The sequence below is a fragment of the Pleurodeles waltl genome, chromosome 2_2 (genome assembly GCF_031143425.1).
Source record: "Pleurodeles waltl isolate 20211129_DDA chromosome 2_2, aPleWal1.hap1.20221129, whole genome shotgun sequence".
Lineage (NCBI taxonomy): Eukaryota > Metazoa > Chordata > Amphibia > Caudata > Salamandridae > Pleurodeles > Pleurodeles waltl.
Window position 1 is genome coordinate 298,792,058 of NC_090439.1, and position 18,406 is coordinate 298,810,463.

The following is an 18,406-nucleotide window of genomic DNA, read 5'->3' on the forward strand; positions in this document are numbered from 1 at the left end:
GAACTAGGGGACCAGATGCACAAAACCATTTTGAGGTTGGAAATGATGCAATTTACAAAAACACAGGGGTTAATACCACAGAATGGCGTATGACCATGTACAAAAGTCCTTTTATGACTTGGAAAACGCTTTCTGTATCATAAAAGGGCTTTTGAAATTGTACGTAGCACTGCCTGACCTACATTAGCGTGTTGGTGTGCTAGAACACCCACACAGTAATGTTTTGTGAAAGTAAGTTGTGTAGACCATGTAGCTACTTTGTATATGTCAGCTATTGGAATGTTTCCTAGGGAAGCCAAGGACGCTCATTTCTTTCTAGTACAGTGTGCTCTAGGAGCTGCAGGTAAGAGTTAATTTGGCTTCAGCGAAACATGTTTGAATGCACTTAGCTATCCATTTGGCAACACCTGATTTGGATATAGGCTTTCCTTTGAGGTGGTGAAAAAGCAACAAATAGTTGTTTAGTGTGTCTAAGAAATTTTGTTTTGTAGAACATAAGGGCTCTTTTGACATCTAATGTGTGGAGAGCACTCTCCAAAATCAATTCTGGTTGAGAGAAAAAACTGTAACTCGACTGATTAAGGTGAAAGTCAGAAACAACTTTTGGTAGAAATTTAGGTTTGGTTCATTGGACCACCCTGTCTCCTTGGAGATGGAAGAAAGTTTGTTCCAAGATATATGCCTAAAGCCTGTTAACGCGTTTAAGTGAGGTAATAACAATTAAAAATGACACTTTCCAATAAAGATATTGAAGGAGACAGGTATGCAGAGGCTCGAATGGAGAGCCCATGAGTCGTGTAAGAACAATGTTAAGATTCCATGAAGGTGCAGCTGGAACCCGTGGTGGAATTACTCTCAGGGCCCTCCATGAAGGCTTTAATGACTGGTATTTTGAATAGAGACATGTGTTGCTTATTTTGTAGATAGACAGCTAATGCATTGAGATGTACCCATATGGAGATGAATGCTAGCCCAGAGAGTTGTAAATGAAGCAGGTAAAAGATAGTGTTTTGTACAGTGGCATTAAAAGGATACATTTCTTTTGAATGACAATAACAAAAAAAACTCTTCCATTTAGATGTGTGTCATGACTACAAGCTTCCCTGAGAATAGCCATAAATTCAGGTGGTAGATTCAGGTAACCAGATTCTATGACCTCAGGAGACAAATCACCAGGTTGAGAGCCTTGGAATCTGGGTGCTTCATTTCTCTATGGTTCGGAGTGCCAAGGTAAGGCCTGTTGGGAATCTCCTTGAGGGGGACTACATAAAGGTCCAGTAATATTGGGCCTGTCAGCCTTGGTTTACATGTTGGAGCCACTAGTACTAGAGTGAGCAATGTCTGCCTGAGCTTTCGAGCTAGACATGGAAGTAGAGTAGGAAAAGCATAGGTAAATACCCCTGCCAAATTAATCTACAGTGTGTTGCCCTTAGACGGTGGGTGTGGGAACCTGGATGTGAAATTTGGGCATTTGGAATTTTCTACGGTTGCGAAGAGATCTACTCGAGGGGAACCCCCCCCCCAATCTAAGAAATTATAGAAGCAGGACTTAGGGGTGGAGTTCTCACTTGTGGACATGTTGCTGCATCCTGCTGAGGACATCTGCAAAGTTGTCTGTTACTGGAAGGTACTGCCCTAACAGGTGAATGATGTGATGCAAAGCACATCTCCAAATTATTTGAGATAGGTGAGATAATTGTAGAGAATGTGTCCACCCTATTTTTGCAGCTAATGCATGGTTGTCATTGTTTGTCCGGACCAAGACAACCTTGCCAATTAGGTGAGGTAGGAATGCTTTCAATGCTAGGTGAATAGCTTGAAGCTCTATATAGCTGATGTGGGGACCCTGGTGTTTGGTGTCCTTGAGACCCTGTAATGTCAGATCCTGCAAGTGTGCACCCTATCCCCATCCCATGAGTGATGCTTCCTTTGTGACAGTGAGGTGGGGAACAGGGCTGAGGAAAAGCTGCCCTCTTAATATGTTGTTGGTATTCCACCACTGCAGGGAGTTGTGTGTGGCGGTCTATCATTACTAGATCTTCTAACTGACCCTGTAACTGAGACCACTGTCCTACTAGGCTTTGGAGTAACAGATGAAAGGGGTACTATGGCAACACAGGAGGCCATCATCCCTGGGAGATGCACGAGTCTCCTCACTGTGAGTTGTTGATTTGTCTGAAACAACGTTTGGAAACTCTTGATTCTTGCACAATTTGGATAGGCTAATCCTATTTGTCTGTTTAGAATAGGCCCTAGGTATGGCTGAAACCGCAGAGGTTGAAGGTGAGATTTTGTGATATTGATGGAGAACCCCAAGCATTGGAGCAGATGTATTGTAACCTGAGTGTGTTGTTGATACTGTTCATGAGTGCTGGCTTTGATAAGTCTGAACATGCACTTTTTGTCTGCGTAGATGGGCTGCTACCACCACTAGGCATTTGGTGAATAACCGAGGTGCAGAAGTTGCCCCGAAAAGTAGGACTTTGAACTGATCATGTTTGCTGCCCACTACAAACCTGAGATATTTGCGATGTGCTAGGTATATTAGTATGTGAAAATAGGCGTCCTATGTGTAACCATAAAGTGACTGTGTTGGAGAGGTGGCTTCATGTCTTGCAAAGTAACCATGTGGAAGTGCTCTGACCGGATGTACTTGTTTAGGGGCCTGAGGTCTAAAATTCACCGCAGTGATCCGTCCTTTTTGCTATTAGGAAGTATTGAATGTATACCCCTGAACCATTATGACGTAGAGGGGTGGATTCTGTGGCTCCTTTGGGAAGAGGAGCTGGCACATACTGTTTGAGCAATGCCTGATGTCTCGTTGATAGCCTGTGAGTGTGAGTCAGAATGTTGGGAAGTGTGGTAATGAGCTCCAAACATAGCCATGCTGGATAATGTCTAACAACCACTGGTCTGATGTAACTGCTTGCCATATGGGTGGGAAATCTTATAAGTGACCCCTGAAAGGTGTTATATGGCCAGGGGTAACATAGGGGAAGGGAGGAGAGTCACTGTTTAGCAGTGGGTGTTGACCCACATGGAAAAGCACCCATATCTCTGCCTTTGGCATTATTACCTCTGAAGGAGCCACAGCAATAATCTTTGTGGGAGGTAGTTTGATCTTGATGGCATTGATAGGAAGTAGGTGTCAGAAAACGTTGCTTTGCAACCACCACGGTATATGGGGGCATCGAAAGGAGTCATGGTTGGTTGGTGTTTGGATGGCCCCCATTGCCTTCCCGGTCTCTGTAGCTCTTATTTGTCTAGTGTTTGGTCTACTTGGAGACCAAACAGATGTTCTTTGTCGAAGGGCATATTAAGGACACTCTACTGCAGCTCTGGTTTAAACCCTTCTGTGCCGTGGATGTAATGGTTACGTCCTGCGGCACAATGCTGCTGTACCCAGGACGTAACCATTACGTCCTAGGCACACAGCCCAGAGGGTGCGCTAGCGCTCCCTTTGTGGGGTTCCCCCTCACCCCCACAAGTCAGGGAAGGAAGGGGAAGCCCTTCCCCTTCCACCCCGACCCCCCCTGTGACGGCAGATCTGCCGATTTTAGGCACTAGGCACCAGAGATCTTTTTTTTTTGCGCCGTCACGCAAGGGGATTGACCCCGTAGGCAAGGGTCGCTCCCCTGGGGGTGGGGGGGGGGCGGGATGGGGGGAGTAAATTTATTTTAGGCCATTTCTGCCCCCCCTATTGTTATTAGGCGATCTGCCCCCGGGGGGACAGAAACCTCTAGGCGCCAGGGCTAATTTTTCTGTGTTTTTTGTTTGTTTGTTTTTTTCGAGATGAGGAGAGACCCCTTAGGCAAGGGTCGCTCCCCTCGAGGGGCAAATTGTATTTAGACCATTTCTGCCCCCCTTGGGGCAAATCGGCCGATTTTAGGTGAATCCACTAGGCACTGGGGATCTTTTTTTTTGCGCCGTCACACAAGGGAAGCGACCCTGTAGGCAAGGGTCACTCCCAGGGGGCAGAGGGGGGGAATTATTTCAGGCCATTTCTGGCCCCCCTGGGGCCGGCTGAGCTAGAGGCCAAAATCCACAGGTAGGCACTTTGCAAAAAACACCTCTGTTTTCTGTGAAAAAATGTGATGTGTCTACGTTGTGTTTTGGGCCATTTCCTTTCGTGGGCGCTAGGCCCACCCACACAAGTGAGGTACAATTTTTATCGGGAGATTTGGGGGAACGCTAGGTGGAAGGACATTTGTGGCTCCTCTCAGATTCCAGAACTTTCTGTCACCGAAATGAGAGGAAAAAGTGTTTCTTTGGTCAAGTTTTGAGGTTTGCAAAGGATTCTGGGTAACAGAACCAGGTCAGAGCCCCACAAGTCACCCTATCTTGGATTCCCCTAGGTGTCAAGTTTTCAGAAATGTGCTGGTTTGCTAGGTTTCCCCAGGTGCCGGCTGAGCTAGAGGCCAAAATCCACAGGTAGGCACTGTTTTCTGTGAAAAAATATGATATATCCATGTTGTGTTTTGGGCCATTTCCTTTCGTGGGCGCTAGGCCTACCCACACAAGTGAGGTACCATTTTTATCAGGAGACTTAGGGGAATGCTGGGTGGAAGGAAATTTGTGGCAACTCTCAGATTCCAGAACTTTCTGTCACCGAAATGTGAGGAAAATGTGTTTTTTAGCCAAATTTTGAGGTTTGCAAAGGATCCTGGGTAACAGAGCCCCACAAGTCACCCCCTCTTGGATTCCCCTAAGTTTCTAGTTTTGAAAAATGTGCTGGTTTGGTAGGTTTCCCTAGGTGCCAGCTGAGCTAGGGGCCAAAATCTACAGGTAGGCACTTTGCAAAAAACACCTCTGTTTTCTGTAAAAAAAATGGGATGTGTCAACGTTGTGTTTTGGGCCATTTCCTTTCGTGGGCGCTAGGCCTACCCACACAAGTGAGGTACCATTTTGTATCGGGAGACTTGGGGGAACGCTGGGTGGAAGGAAATTTGTGGCTCCTCTCAGATTCCAGAACTTTCTGTCACCGAAATGTGAGGAAAATGTGTTTTTTTAGCCAAATTTTGAGGTTTGCAAAGGATTCTGGGTAACAGAACCTAGTCAGAGCCCCACAAGTCACCCCATCCTGGATTCCCCTAGGTCTCTAGTTTTCAAAAATGCACAGGTTTGGTAGGTTTCCCCAGGTGCCGGCTGAGATAGAGGCCAAAATCTACAGATAGGCACCTTGCAAAAAACACCTCTGTTTTCTGTCAAAAAATGGGATGTGTCCACGTTGTGTTTTGGGGCATTTCCTGTCGCGGGCGCTAGGCCTACCCACACAAGTGAGGTATAATTTTTATCGGGAGACTTGGGGGAACATAGAATAGCAAAATAAGTGTTATTGCCCCTTGTCTTTCTCTACATTTTCTCCTTCCAAATATAAGAGAGTGTGTAAGAAAGACGTCTATTTGAGAAATGCCCTGTAATTCACATGCTAGTATGGGCACCCCGGAATTCAGAGATGTGCATATAACCACTGCTCCTCAACACCTTATCTTGTGCCCATTTTGGAAATACAAAGGTTTTCTTGATAGCTATTTTTTACACTATATATTTCAGCAAATAAATTGCTGTACACCCGATATAGAATGAAAACCCAAGGCAAGGTGCAGATCATTTATTGGCTCTGGGTACCTAGAGTTCTTGATGAACCTACAAGCCCTATATATCCCTGCAACCAGAAGAGTCCAGCAGACGTAACGGTATATTGCTTTAAACAATCTGACATTGCAGGAAAAAGTTACAGAGTAAAACGTAGAGAAAAACAGCAGATTTGTTCACCTCAATTTCAATATTTTTTTCTTTTCAGTTATTTTCTGTAGGAAACCCTTGTAGGACCTACACAAATTACCCCTTGCTGAATTCAGAATTTTGTCTACTTTTCAGAAATGTTTCGGTTTCTGGGATCCAATATTGGTTTCATGATCATTTCTGTCACTGACTGGAAGGAGGCTGAAAGCACCAAAAATCGTAAAAATGGGGCATGTCCCAGTAAAATGGCTAAATTGTGTTGAAAAATTTGGTTTTCTGATTCAAGTCTGCCTGTTCATGAAAGCTGGGAAGCTGGTGATTTTAGCACTGCAAACCCTTTGTTGATGCCATTTTCAGGGAAAAAACCACAAGCCTTCTTCTGCAGCCCCTTTTCCCATTTTTTTGAAAAAAAATAAATTTTCACTGTATTTTGGCTAATTTCTTGGCCTCCTTCTGGGGAACCCACAAAGTCTGGGATGTTGGAAAAAAAGGACGCAAATTTGGCGTGGGTAGCTTATGTGAACAAAACGTTATGAGGGCCTAAGCGCGAACTGCCCCAAATAGCCAAAAAAAAGCTCGGCACAGGAGGGGGAAAAGGCCTGGCAGCGAAGTGGTTAAAACCAGAAATATGAAGCCACGCATGACGTCTGAGTAAGATGCTATTATTGATGCCTCTAGCTGCAATGTCAGCAGAGTTTAAGGCACACCATATTGAGGTGTTAAAAATAAGCTTGCTTTCAGAGGCAAGTTGTTGTCTTCGTTACTTGTGCTCCTCTGGGAGATGTTAGAGTAGATTCTCCATTTCATCCCAGTAAGAACGATCATAACAGGCAAGTTCGCCCACTGAATTGGCAATTCGCCAATGATTGTTGGATTGCGCTGCGCCACTCATCCCTGCAGCATCAATAAGCTTACTCTCCTTGTCAGGCAGCTAGGCATCTCTGCTAGTTTGGGAATTGAGTGCTTGCATGCAGTGGTAATGACAAGTGAGTTTGGTGGTAACTGGCCCCTGAGACATATGGTAATCAGACGGTGAGGCCCTATACTTTTTAATCTACTCCTGGGACGATATCTCTAGTCGTATTAGGATCTTTAAAAATGTCCTCAGTGTGTTTAAGCATGGCTTTTAGCATAGGGAGATAGTGTGTAGCCCAGTAAGTGGAGGAAAGGGTTTCAAATAAAAATTCTCTTCTAAAGGCTCTTCATGGAGTTGTACGTCATGATACACTGCCACACTGCCTATAAACTCCGGATCATCAGGAAGGGAGGGACGGACGGGATACTGATCTGGGTCTGTGTCCTCTGGAGAATCGTCGTCATAATTGTCCCAGCAGTCACTATATGGTGGGGTTTCAAAAGTGTCTTGTGCCCCACCCTCCCCAGTTGTGTCATAATGTGGAGACCCTTTAGGTGAAATTTCTAATGGGTCTTCTGGGGAATGTGGTGGAGAATGTGTGGCTGGTACTATTGGAGGAGGTGGTGATGGTGTTGGAGGAGGCAATGGTCTGGTGGCTTTGTCTTCTTTCTTCTGGTGTTTTGTTGGCATTGGGGAGTCCAGAGCCTCCTGGAAACAAAGCGGTCTCTTTGGAGTAGGAGTAGGAATGGGTGCTGAGGATGTTTCAAGGATCCGGCCGGTGTGAGACTGTATGTAAATTGTCTTTTGTTTGACATCCAGTTGTTCTTGGAGTCTATGGAAAATGGGCTCCACTGGTTTGCCAGAATCTATCGACGAGGTTGGCTTAGAAAATTTTGGGTACGACCCAGTTTTGGGAACGAAGAGCCACTCTGCGTCGAAGCGGTGGACGGTGTTGATGATCGGCTTGGTACAGAGGATCGGGTGGGCACGAAAGAACTTAAGGTCAAAGGCTTCGGTTTGTGTTTCGGTGCCGAGCCGGAGGGTGGGGCATCTGATCAAGCTACTCAGTGCTAACCATGGCCAGAAGGCAGTGGTGGACCAAGGTCTTTTGTCTGTTTTTCCAGTGGGGCCCAAGTTTTTTTGGGGGATGATCGGTGCAGTGTTGAGGGACAGTGGGTAGACATGGTTTGCAGAGCCAGAATTTCGAGGTTGACCCAGGGGTCGGAGTCAGAACTGCCCTCAGTGGAGAATGCCTCCTCCTCTTCCGCCAATGGCTGCAGGAGTTCTTCGACTTCTCCATGACCGAATCTCCTGATGCTCCTCCTGTACGTTTTGAGTAGATGTAGCAAGTGGTCTCAAAGAGTTTTCTTAGATCAGAGGGAGCGCCAGGCCTTGCAGCCCACTTCTCTGTGTTCTGGAGACAAACACAGGCTTCAGACCGCTTGTAAATCTGTCCGTGGATACTTCATGGAAAGGAGATTGTTCCATCACCAGCGAGGCATTTTCTGGAGAAATTGATGGAGCTGAAGATAAACCCCCAAAGAGGCCACAGGCCAAGTGAACCAACTCGAGCAAAAAGATATACAATACACAGAGTGAAAAACGTGATCTATTGCACAAACCGAAAAGAGGGATATGATGGTGTTGAACTGGAGCGCAGGTACACTGGTCCGGAACCTGACGGCAGAAAGAAACTCTAACAATGTAGTTGATGCCCATGCGCACTATCACCAACAGGAGAAGTCACTCTACCTCATGACTTGAAAGGAAACCAATTTGCACACATCCGGACCCAACACTAGATGGCAGGAGTATGCAAAGCATGCGAATCTAAGGCTACACATGCCTCGAACACCTTACGTTTAGGCGCACAATAACTGGAATTCCCGGGTCCATTTTGGAGTGCTTCTTACATCACACTGCCCTCATGTTTCAAAGAAGCCTTCTTGAGCTAAAGAGCACCACCACACATTCTTTACTCCCTTGTTTCTGCTCTTAGGGGCGGGGACAGCTGATGCCAAGATGGTCACAAGTGTTAGGTGCTTCTCAATGACCACAGTTCCTTCTCCTGCCAGTGACCCTGGGAACGCCTGTGGCTGTTAGAGCGGTCTAAGGGGCTGAAACAGTGAAATGTTCTGAAGGGAACGCCAACAGATGCCGAGCTGCCTTCATACCCCGTCCTATACGCAGGGGTGCACGTCATGCATGGAAGTCAAGGTACCACAATGACCAAACTGTCACAGGCATCCAACATTGGTTATGGTAACACGAGAATACTGTGTGGTACCACAGATGATTCAAGCTTTGTGAGCTGCAACATGATTGGAGCTGCAGCAGTTTATTCATGGACTCCAGAGAAATAACAGGTAGTAGATTTTACTGGAGGAGACAGAGCTAGGACTCCAATAGGACAGAGAACAAATGTGAGGCACTGGATACAATCAAGCCATAGAGGCATGACTGGTGCTGGTTGTTCATATCAGTTGGTCTACTTGCAGGTTTGTGAAGCTCTTTTGGAAAACAAACATGTCCAAGAAGAAGCCTTGGAAAGAGGACTTTTTCTATCCAAGCAGTTGAATGTGCAGTCAAGGATCGAGAGGCTGCTGCAGAATTGAATGATGATTCATGAACCACATGCAGAAAAAGTAACTTCTGCGCACCGATTTAGGAAGAAAAAAAAAGACATTGGTTATTGTTACTGCAAGGCTGTGGAGAGAAAACTTGACAGCTGGCTACTCAGAGTCCAAGGGATTAAGTAGGAGCAAAGGAAGGCTATTAGCAGACTTCGGTTTGTGAAGCAGCAGTCAAGTTAAGCAGATAAAGTGATGCTGGAGCATTTTTGTTTAGGGTTAATTGAACTGAGGCCAATAGCAAATTGAACAACTCACATCTTGGGAGATTTGTTTGGTCTGAAAGGCGAAACTGCATAAAACACACTGATTGCCAAATTTCAAGTGGCACTAAAGGATTGCAGTCAGGTTTTTCCTGCCCCTGTAACCTGCACATTTCACTTTGCAGAGGTCTTACACTTGACTGTCTGTCTTTGCCCTGCCGCTCATCTGAGAATATCCATTTAAATTCCCTGCACTGGCTTCATCGGGCTAGAGAAGAGACTGGAAAGCGGCCTTTGGCAGGGCTGTTTCACTTAACAACACTATCACAGAACAAATAAAGATAGCCAGCTTGCTTGAAGTTTAAACAGTTTCAAAATATATTAGAGATGAGGCTGGGGCATAAACATATTATAAGGTACACCTGGGCATTGTAGTCTCCACAATTAGTAAGGCCTTGAGAAAAAGAATTAGGGATCGAAGAAGTTTGAAAGATCCACTCCGCTGTGCCCCTGCAGCCTGCCCACTTTCCTGTTCTCTGGTGATTGTGGCAGCGTCAAACTGAGTGTGCTTAATTTGTGTAATTTTTTTTTTTTTACAAGGTGCACACTGCTGAGTGACCCACCTTTAGGCACAAAATAGAGACAGTGGAGCAGCTTGACAGCAAATGTTAATCATACAGTCATTCTTTCACCACATGCCTAAAGATATAATGAATGTGAACAGAAAGGTAATTTCACACCTTTGGGCCAAATACCGTATTGCTATAGCATTTCAGGAAGCTTGAAAGTATAAACACGTTCTGACATTAACACATAGTGAAAGCATTTCCCCCAAAACGGGCCTGAAAGCAGAAATATCCAGTATTGGTTTGTTACAGTAGCCCTGGAAGGTGTAAAAAGAACTGACTGCGTCTTGCTCCCCAGCCCAAGCAGTTGAGGGAAACTAATAGGTTGTTGCAATAGATGTCCGGGTCTCGAGGTGGAATTATATAAAATTAGAGCAGACAGAGATGTATAGGTAAATTATATTTTTTGGACCCAGGAGCTGTTTATGGGTTTGAATCATCATTACTTAAGTGAGCCTTCTTGTTTAAGTGACTTGGGTCAACCGGAGCACCGAGAAGCAGTTCCATTCATTTGTGTGTGCTGGCCATATAGTGCCATTCCTTAGGGCATACAGCAGGCAAGAGTCATCAGTCCACCTGAACTATGTACTTTAGTGGCCCTACAGGAAGGCATTTCATCCCGGCTTCAGACAGCAGCCGACCCACTGCAGGTGGCAATAGAAAAATGAAAGAAACCAAAGTCGGCAGAATCCGAAAGCCATTACAGAAGAGGACCCTACTAGTAAAAACAGGAAGTGATGATGGGAGAGGGGCGGTGCAAGAAGTGATGCGGGGAGAGTTGTGCGCTCGAGATCTGAAAAGTCTGGCTTTTGTTATATTCTTCAAGGTATCTAAAAATATGCCAATAAGAAGAGAAACAAATGTTTGGATCATTGTGTCCTCTGAGCGGCTACTCCAAGCAACGCTCAACATGGCAAGAGTAAAGACAATGCCACACAAACTCGAGCCACAAAGCCAACTTTAAATCTTAGGTCTGTCCTGTTTTGTGTGACAATTCGCATTGCAATGGTCAGTGCTTTGCTGAGAATATATAGTAAAAAACAAATGCACTTGTTAAAAGAGACTCTAACACACCCAACAGGAACCCCTGATCACACATGAAACATCAAAGACGCTGACAACAGGGGAAGGAGAAAAAAACAACAACAAAAAAACACAAGGTGTGTGCGTGTAGGCTCCCATGGCAGAGGCTTTACATACCGAAGTCCTTGTGGTGCCGGTTACCAGCTTTGGGGCGCCATACTTATAAAATCAAAAGACAAAAATGAGGGACAAAGAGGAAGAATTGACCACTAACAAGCAGGGATTTTTAAAGGACACCGAAACAAACAAATGGAAAGCAGTCGGTGGGCTGTAAGCCCACAAAATATATACAATAGGCTTCAAAAGCTCGACCTAAAAAAAAAGGATACTTGGGGACTGTTGGTTCCTGCTATTCACAGTTTTGACTCCTGATACTTTAGCCAGGAGCAGGTCTTTGTTAGAATTGACAGATGCATTTGTAGCAAAGGGCATTGAGTTATCAGTTGCTTTCCTGGTGAGGCGGAGGGTGGCACTCTGTAAAAGTGCTGCATGTTCTTTCTAGCAGATTTTAGCCAGAAATGTTACCTGCTAACAGTGAGTAATAGCAAGGTAGTGCACTAGCGTCACTCACCCTGAAATTCCTTTGGGTGCATATAGGAGCCAGGGTAATTTCATGAGATGGGTAGCAGTTGGCGAAAACGTCATTTCATAGTGTTATTACACATTGTCTACACTTTCTTTTCAACCTCCTTTGTGATAAATTAAATACATTTTATATGGCTTTCTTTTCAACCTACTTTGTGGTACATTCAATACTTTTTGTGCACCATAGTATGACACTTGGTCCCATGGAAGCAATTGTGTTTTATAAATGTGGGATTTTGATGCAGCAAATGATCATTGTTTTTTAAGGGCATAGGTTGCAGTTCAAAGAGGACGACCAAACTGTGTGTTGTATATCATCTTCTACAAATAGTGAATTAAAAGATTTAAACCAAATTCTGCTTTGAAATGCTTGCTCCATTGTATATTCATGTTGTATATCTAAAATCTATTTACAATCTGACATTTGTGCCTCACCCAAAGTGGACCCTAAGTGAGTGCTGTCATTTAACACTTTATTTGAACCAAACTGATTATGCATGGTTCTGCCAAATGTCTGAGTGGGAATGGAGCACACGCTTGGAATAAGTGGCTATTGAGGATCAGTTCAAGATCTACATTTGAAACAGAAGGTTTTTGCTTCTATGGAATTTAGTTCTATGGAATTTAGGAAACCAAGCCTCAGATTTATTTCTGGGCAGACAGCCCGTAGGTCCACCAGGAGAATGGAGTAAATTACTCTGTTCCTATTGTAGAGAAGCTGCCCACCTAATTCATAAATGACTGATAAGAATTTTACTGTTCACTACTCGGCTGCGTTGGAAGGAAACAGCCCTATGGCAAGGAGTATTTTTTTCTTTTAAAAAAGAAAATCCCGAAACAGGATTTTCTTTTTGAAAATAAAAAATATAATGCTTCCATCGCCATAGGTGTCTTTTCCCATTGCAGGGGAGCATTTTAAGGATCTTACTGGTCCTTACTCCCACATTTCACTTGCAATAAGAAACAGTACAAAATGGCTACATGTCTGCCCATCTACATTGGACGAGAATGTAGCCATTTCTCTGACAGCCCTTACTCTCCAGGGCCTTCAGAGAAGTCTGGTCACAGTGGAGACAAGAGTAGTCTTCACCATGGTCAAACTGGAGGTCCACTCGCATTTAAGTCAGGTGGGTGAACCTTCATATTAGCGGTATGTATACTTTTTTGCAAAGCAGTGTACATACTGCCAGTAAATAAATCGAGACCCCAAGTTGGTATTCTAATTTTACTCTAGCATCCAGAGGACCATGTGTGCAATGGCAATATATCATATTGCTAGTACCATGGAACACACAATACATTCTATGTTAATAAAATGTCTTCAATTATATTCACTGCAGGATTGTAGGAAAAAGGATATTCCTCTTCATCAGTTATGTTGGCATACTGTGCCAAGACGGCAGCCTTCCTCTGAAATTTCCTTTGGCTTCACCACTATCTGGGCTTGTTTCTCCATCATGCTTGATGCTCCCAGAGGGTCCCCCTACTCCTTGGAATCCAAGATGGCTAACTCCAGGGACACTGGAGGAGCTCTGGGTATCACCACTGGGGTTATGATGGACAGGGGAGTGGTCACTCCCCTTTCCTTTGTCCAGTTTTGTGCCAGAGCAGGGACTGGGGGTCCCTGAACTTGTGTAGACTGGATTATGCAAGGAGGGCACCATTTGTGCCCTTCAAAGCATTTCCAGAGGCTCTGGGAAGATACTCCTCCCATGCCTGTAACACCTATTTCAAATGGAAGAGGGTGCAACACTCCTCTCCTAAAGGAAATGCATTGTTCTACCTTTTCTGGGATTGATCTGCTCAATCCCCAGGAGGGAAGAAACCTGACTGTGAGGTGGCAGAAGCTGGGGCTCCCGTGGAAGCCTCAGAAAGCTGGTTTGGCAGTACTGAGGGTCCATGGTGGAGCCCCCAGGGTGCATGGAATTGGCCCCCCAATACCAGATTTGGATTGGGGGGTCAATTTCACAATCTTAGACACCTCACTTGGCCATATTCGGCGTTACCATTGTGAAGCTACATATATGTATAGACATATATGTAGTGCACCCTTATAATGGTGTCCCCACACCATTAGTGTGGCTCAATGGTTAGAGCAGCAGACCCTGAAGCAGAGATCTGGCTCAAGACCAGGGTTCAAGTCCCGCTTCGGCAGGTCTTGGGCTCAATTCCCCTTGACCAGATAATTCTCGCCTCAGTGCCTAATCTAATTCATGGGTCCCACTCTGCAACTCTGGGCAATAGCTTGCTTAATCTCCACAACGGCCCCAACAGCGCTTGGATGCCTGGCTTCACCCTGGGGGTGCTCAGGAGTGGGCGCCTCACAGGGAAAAGCCAGGAGGGGTTCCATAGCGGTTTGAGTACAGCGCCTTGAGACCCTAACGGGTGAGTAGTGCGCTATACAAGTGCTAATTTACAATTTACATTTACACACTCACAAAGTCTGGGGAATTGGCCCTGGACAACGTGGGAGCACCTTTGCTAGTGCAAGGGTGCCCTCACACACAGTAGCTTTGCACCTAGCCTTCAGTAAGTGAAGGTTAGACATATAGGTGACTTATAAGTTACCTGGTGCAGTGGAAAATGGCTGTGAAATAGTGTGGGCACTATTTCACTCAGGCTGCAATGGCAGTCCTGAAGGAGTGTTTGTATGAGCTCCATATGGGTGGCAAAAGAAATGCTGCAGCCCATAAGGAACCCCAATGCCCTGGTTACCTAAGTACCATATCCTAGGGACCTACAAGGGGGGTCCACTGTGCCAATCAGAATTGGAATTTGGGGTCACTAAACTACAGTGGCAAATTTGGTACACAGAGAGAGCATAAGCACTGGAGTTCTGGTTAGCAGAAATCCAGTGACACAGTCAAGCATACTGACAACACACAGGCCACAAACTATGATCACGGGTCCTGGCTAGCAGGTTCCCAGTGAGACAGTAAAAATACACTGACAAACAAGCAGAAATTGGGGGTAACATGCCAAGAAAGATGGTACTTTCCTATATAGGCCATGATGGATCACCAGCATGGGTGAATGTGCTGGTTCCTGCATCCCACAAGGTGGTTGTGTGCCAATAATGTTGGCTGTTGCTGCAGGGGAAGGAAACTAGGCGGAATGGTGCTCTTTGTGCCTGCCAGATCCACATTCATGGCCACAAAAGGACTGAAATGATCACTGCGGAGGCTGGGGAGACGGATGCTACCAAAATGCTAATCCTCTAGAGTAGCCACGTAATTTTCTGAACTGGTGAGGAAACAGTTTGGTAGGGGTCAAAAGACCCAGAAATAACGCTGAAGCCCAACTGTCTTTGAAACATTATAACGCAGAATCCGCTTTTTTTGCCAAACAGGTGTAAGCCATGGCAAGGAGTATCAATACCAGTGGTCTGTGCTTCTCCAGAGAATCCTTTGGAGCGCATCCACGCATGGTGGTGGATTAGGACACAGGTGCCAACTGCCCTTCCCAGTCATATCACGATGAGCACAAATCACATATACGGCATCATCTTGGCCATCCTGGTTTGAATCTGCAAGGCCCTAACGTCTTCCAGGACTGCCAGCAAGATCTCATTGGCCATGACCCAGGGGCATGCCTATAACAGCCAAATTAATAAACTGCATTGTTTGATCTCAATGCTAGGCTAGCCGAAGAAAACATTTGTTTTCCAAATATAGTACAGCAGATTCAGTGAGGAAACAATACAAAGGCTGATATTTTTGATAATATATCTACATCTTCAAAAGATCATAAAAAGTAAATTATAATTCCATATACTTTATCAAACAAACAGTCTAAATCAACCATTAAGACGGAGCGTAATTTGTAAATGAAAACGTGCCAGTGCCTAAAACTCTCCTCTGACACACACGGCTGCTGCAATTAAATGTGTGAACATGGACTACTGAGGCAGCATAAGCATGAAGCCCTTTCGGACCTCTTTAATCTATCTACAGCCACTCCTGCCCCTTCAGCTCACTCTTGCAGCTTCCTCCATCTTTCCCATAGGTGTCTTTTGCTCGTAATAAATGCTTGAGGCAGAAAAATGAGTGCTGGCACTCAAAAATAAGTGTGGTGACCAACACCAGAAACCACCAGCTCAAATTAAGCACTGCATTAAGGTACATGTGTCGGAAAATGTCCCTCTCTGAAGGGTCACCCCAAACTTTTTGCTTTCATCCTCTTTTTTTTTAAACCTCATTTTTGTTGGCTTTAGGACTCTGGACACTTTACCACTGCTAACCAGTGCTAAAGTGCATGCGCTCTCTCCCTAGAACATGGTAACATTGGCTCATACCCAATTTGCATATTTAATTTACTTCTAAGTCCCTAGCAAAGTGCACTACATGTGCCCACAGTCTGTAAATTAAATGCTACTAGTGGGCCTGCAGCACTGACTGTGCCACCCACATAAGTAGCCCTTTAATCATGTCCCAGGCCTGCCATTGCAAGGCCTGTGTGTGCAATTTCACTGCCACTTCGACTTGCCAAAACTACTTGCCAAGCATTATACTCCACTTTTTCTACATATAAGTCACCCCTAAAGAAGACCCTAGGTACCTCATAGGGCATAATGCTATGTAAGTAAAAAAAAAAAGGATATGTACTTACATATTTTTCATATCCTGGTAGTGAAAAACTCACAAATTAATTTTCTACTACCGTGAGGCCTGGTCCTCTCATTGACTAGCATTAGAACTGCACTCATATACTTTCAAGTGGCAGATTCTGATCTGGAAGGAGTAGCCTTGTCATGTTTAGTATTGTCAGAATGGTAATAGAAAATTCTACTTGCTGGTGAAATTAGATTTAATATTACTACTTTAGAAATGTCACTCTTAGAAAGTGGTCATTTCTCTGCACTTACTGCCATTTGTGCTTTACAGCTTGTCTCCAATCCACGTCTGGTCTGTGCTGGTTGACAGCCCCCCTTGTTCATTCCACCCAAACAGCCGTAAACACAGGACACTCAGTCATATCTGCATACTGAATGGGTCTCCCTGGGCAGGAAGGGTGGATGGGCTCTCTTTTACATTTCAAAGGCCAGTGGCCTTCCCTCACACTAAGGACTGATAACAACAAGCCCCCACCCCCACAAACACACAAGGATCCTGAGTGGCAGGACAGGGCTGAAAGAGGAACTTGTGCACTTCAAATCCACTCTTTGAAGTTTCCCCCACTTCAGAGGCATTTATGAGTATATAAACTGGGTCTCTGGCCTCACCAAATCAGATACTTCTGGACCTACACCTGGACTCTGTCAGAGAAACTGCCTAGCTGCTTAAAGGACTCATCTGGACTGCTTTGCTGAAGGACTGCTTTCCTGCTTGTTGCGCTGCTGCCTGGTGCACCTGACTCTGCTGGAAGGACTCTGCCTTCCTCCTGAAGTGCTCTCCAAGGGCTTGCATTGATCTTGCTTCCTGTTTCTGAAGTCTCGGGCCAAGAAAGACTTCAACTCTTCAGGAAAATCCTTGTGTCTCTAAAAAAAGAAAAAAGTAGAGGCAACGTCTGCAGAAACCGACGAAAAGTCTGCATCGCGGCAGGGAAATCGCTGCACCACCGAATGGAACGATGCTGCACCGACTTCCCAACAGAAAATTTTATGCAGCGCCTTCCTTGCGATGGAAAATTTGATACATAGCCTCCCAGATCAACCCAGCGCTTGCTCCTTCTACCAGTGCATCAAGGATTTTCAGCGCATCGTACCTGGGTATCAAAATATCCCTGCATTGCCGTGAGGAATGGAGACTATGCTCCTGAAAAACGACGCAAACCTTTGTAGCGTGGAAAGAAACAATGCATTGTCTGTACTGCACTGGAAAATCTGACACAACACCTTATTTTTCCACGCATCTCCTCCTCTGCGGTCCCCGTGCGCTGTTACGTTTGACGTATCCCAGGTACGGTGTGTTACAAAGAAACAACTATTGATTTCTAAGGATTGAGAAACTTTTAAACCTTTTAAAAGTGATATTTCAACTAGTGCTTATGGAATATTTGTTGTTTTCACCTCATTATATTCAGATACAAATTATCTATTTTTCTAAAACTTGTGTGGTGTATTTTTGTGGTGTTTTCACCACTATGTTACTGTATGATTTATTGCACAAATACTTTACACATTGCCTTCTAAGTTTAGCCTGACTGCTTAGTGCCAAGCTACCAGAGGGTGGGCACAGGATAATTGGGATTCTGTTGTGACTTACCCTGACTAGGACTGTGGTCCCTATTTGGACAAGGGTGTATACCTCTGCAAACTAGAAATCCAATTTCTAGAAGTACCCAAGCCTTATATCGCTAACAAAATATTTTTACAAAAAAGTTAAAATAATCTAGATCACCAACCAATTTATTGCTCTGTCTTGAATATTGCATAACACAGCCGTTTAGTTTCTGTATCAAGTCATCCTTTTCTATGTTAGCAACCAGATTCAACATTGGCATCCAATTTTAATGTAAGCAGCCGACAGGTGTTTTGCTGGAAACTGCCGTAAAATACTCTATTACCTTTATCAAAGGTCACAAATAATAATATCTGGTTTACTTTTTCATAGCCAGGTGTTCCATTCATTAAAAAAAAAATTCACATTCTTAGATTTCTCCCAACATTCTCAATGTCAAGTATTCCTTCTTACTCCTCCTGAGGGATGATAGTGCACAACATCAACATTGATGAAACAT

At 44.7% G+C, this 18,406-nt stretch overlaps 1 protein-coding gene across 4 annotated transcripts in view; it reads right to left on the bottom strand.

Moving 5' to 3' along the window:
• MPPE1 (metallophosphoesterase 1) overlaps positions 1-18,406 on the bottom strand; it is a 442,317-nt gene that overhangs the window by 164,141 nt on the left and 259,770 nt on the right. The window lies entirely within an intron of this gene.